We start from the raw sequence: 3,511 nt of genomic DNA, 5'->3' as shown, positions 1-3,511 counted from the left end.
GCTCAGCCCCACAGCCCTCGCCTGCCCGGCCCTGCGTCCCCCCCCACTGTGGACTCGGTTATTTAAGGGTTCTGTGCTCATGTCGCTCGATGACGGTAAATACAGCCTTGACTGTGAATGAGCCCGCGATCGTGTGTTCTGTGTGGTGTGGGAGCGGGGCGGGGGGCTGGACCCCCGCCTTCCTCCCCCGGGGACGGCTGCCTCATCCCCGTGGACTGCCTCCCGGGAGCAAGCCCCGCATGGGGAGGAGGGGGTCGCCCGTCCCAGGTGAGGTCTCAGGTGAGTGGTCCCCGGGGGCCGCCTCCCGCTGCGGGAGCGGACACTGATGCAGCCTCACTCCGAGGAGTCAGCCTTGCGGGGGTGATCCGCCTTAGGGCCACGCCAGCATGGATTTCTGCTTCCTGGGAGCACTCTGAGGGAGCATTCTTTGATGGGGCGCCCTCCTGGGAGCACTCTGTGGGGAGCACCCTTCTGGGAGCGGTCTGTGATAAGACGTTCTTCTGGAAGCACGCTGTGAAGGAGCATCTTCCTGGGAGTGCTTGCTGGGGAGCACTCTCCTGGGAGCACTCTGTGAGGAGACACTCCCTGGGAGCATTCTGATGCAGCATCTTCTGGGAGCACGTTCTGAGGAGCACTTCCTGGGAGCACTGCTCTCTGTGAGGGAGCACTTTCCTGGGAGCAGTCTCTGAGGGGGCACCTCTCAGAAGATCAACAGCCCAAGTGACCCGGCACCCCACTCCTAGGAGGATTTTGAGCTCACTCGATTTCCATGCCTCCTCAAAACTCAGAAGCCGAGCCCTTGGATGAGAAACCCCGCTGTAAACACCCGGCCTTGAAGTCCATTTAATTTCAGCGGGACCTGAAGGAGGTGGTCAGGCCAGTGACGTGAACAGAAGCGTTGGGGTTCCACATGTGTGTCTGAGGGAAGCTTCCAGAATTGGCAGAAGGTTCTAAGAAGTCAAAATGGGGGACATCGTCAAGAGCCAGAAAGACTCCTCAGCAGCCCAGGCGGGGGCACAGCGGTGAGGTCTGTCTTGGCATTTGACAGGCCTCCGCATAGCATACAGCAGGAGCCAAATAGGGCTCAGGTGAAGGAAGACACCAGGGAAAGCAAGGGGTTTCCCAGTTCCCCAGCTGCCCTGGTACTGCCTTTCCCAGGCTCTAGTGAAGGCCTGGGGTCATGTGACCAGCTGGGAGTTGGCACGCCAGGGGGGGGCTGCTGCAAACACTGGCTGCCAGATGGAGCCTCTGCTCCCTTTCCACAGCCGCCTTTGCTTGCCTCACCTGCAAGGACCCGCGGCCGCACTCAGGACCACCCAGGACAGGCATCCCCTGCCGTTTGACCCAGCTGCTGCCCCAGCTGCAGAGACGGCCTTGAAGGGAACGTGTGGGGGTCTGTGAGCTGTAGCGCGCACCCCTGATCCCTGCACGCCGGGAGGCCGAGGCAGAAGGATCGCCTGAGCCCAGAGGTCGAGGCTGCCGTGAGCTCTGATTGTGCCACTGCGTTCCAGCCCGGATGACAGAACAAGACCCCATCTTTAAAAAAAAAAAAAAAGATAAAAAAAGACTTGAGACTGTAAGGTTTGCCAAAGAAGGAGCACACCTTCTATGTTCAGGCAAAAGAGTTTATTAAAGCAAAGCACCTGGGCTGACACCAAAGTGGCATCGGCCCGACTTGAAGCAGGGAGGATCTTTTTTTTTTTTTTTTTTGGTGGGGGGAGGATCTTTTATATGCGCATAGTGTAAGGGATTCGGGAGTGAAAAATTTCTTGCAAGCTGCTGAGCTCAGGGGCGGAGGAAGGGGCTCCATGAGAAGTCAGTGGGTCTTTTGTTTCCGTCTTTGTGAGTCTGGGGGCTAAGAGCTCCTTGGGAAATCGGGGAGCCTTCCTTTGTGAGCCAGCTGGGTGGGGGCGGTTAGGGCACAGCTTTCCGGTTTTTCAACGTTAAGACAGACTTGAGGGGGAGTTAGAACAGGGCCTTCCTGCTTTGCAATGTCAAAATAGCCCTGGGGGACAGTTTCCTGTGCTGATAGCAGGGAAGGGGTGGGGAGGGGTGAGTGGGGGTTGTAGCTCCCTCGCGGAGCCCAGAGGCTGGGCCTGGTCTGTGGGCTTCTTCAGCGGCGTTTTTCAGCCAACCACGGACACCAGCCTGGAGCTTGAAGGGTCGTGAAACAGGCTGTAGGATCACGTAGACCACACAGAGCTTTTGGGGGCTTTGGCCAAGGGGGGCAGCTGCCGTCCAGCCCAAGGGAACGGCCCAGCTGGGCAGGACTGGTTCTCTGTGTCCCAGAAGCTCCTTACAGGCTGGGAGGGCCCCAGAAAAGGGCTGTGCCTGGGTCTAGGACGTGACCCCAGGGAGGGAGGGGGAGACCCCAGGGCCTTCACACACAGAAGGCGTCAGTGACCCAGAGACCGAAGTAAAGCCTTCCCCGGCTGGCCTCGGCCTGATGCTGCTTGTCTGGCCTTTCCTCCTGCTGGGCGCCGTGTGATCACAGAACAGCTGCCTCGGCTCCTTGCAAGTGAAGGAGATGCTGGCCCAGCCTCAGCGGCTCTTCCTTCTGGAAACATCGCCCTTCCTAGAGCCCCGTCCTGCGCAGGGTTCCCGCCGGGCTATGGCTAAGATGGGTGGCCCCACCTGCTAGTGGAGGTGCTGGAGGGGGCGTGGGGTGGCCTGTTGGCGAGTCTGGACTTGGTGGGGCTGTCCCCAGGGCCCATGGAGACATGCGATTCTCATCTGGCGGCCAACACCCACACCTCCCTGTTGGAGACACACGGTGTTTTGCATAAATGGTTTCCCCCCCTTTTTTTTTGAGTTGGAGTCTCACTCTGTCACCCAGACTGGAGTGCCGTGGCCACTCCCAGCCACTGCAGCCTCGACCTGTTGGGCTCTGGCGATCCTTCCGCCTCAGCCTTCCAAGTAGCTGGATCTACAGGCATGCGCCACCACGCCTGGCTAATTTTTGATGTATTGTAGAGAAGAGGTCTCACCAAGTCTCCTTTTCTGGTCCACGCAACCGGCCGCTGCGTGTTCTTCTCCAGAGCTGTGTGTGCAGCTCGGGCATCTCTGAAGTTCATGTACAAGTAGAATAGGGGCAAGCCCCGGCCCTGACTCCTGGCTCGCAGCTGCTCTGGGCTGACCCAGGGTCTCCTCGCCAGGGTGGGGGCTGGTGTGGCCTCCCCGAAGGAGCAGAGGTCTCACAGGGACAGCCGAGCATGCAGCCACTCAAGGACCCTCCACCGGGAAGACTGAGGCGGAAGGATCACGGGAGCCCACTGCATTCCAGCCTGGGTGACAGAGTGAGACTCATTGCAACTCAAAAAAAAAAAAAAAATTAGCCGGGCGTCGTAGCATGCACCTGTAGTTCCAGCTACCTGGAAGGCTAAAGCGGAAGGATTGCCAGATCCCAGCAAGTCGACGCTGGGGTGACCGTGAGCCTGCCACTGCACTCCAGCTGGGGTGACGAAGTGAGACTCCAACTTAAAAAAAAAATTAGCCAGCTAGGCTCAGTGGC

Source organism: Carlito syrichta, unplaced genomic scaffold (assembly GCF_000164805.1).
Source record: "Carlito syrichta isolate Samal-C Ts95f unplaced genomic scaffold, Tarsius_syrichta-2.0.1 Scaffold306821, whole genome shotgun sequence".
Classification (NCBI taxonomy): Eukaryota; Metazoa; Chordata; class Mammalia; order Primates; family Tarsiidae; genus Carlito; species Carlito syrichta.
This window is presented reverse-complemented; position numbering follows the sequence as displayed.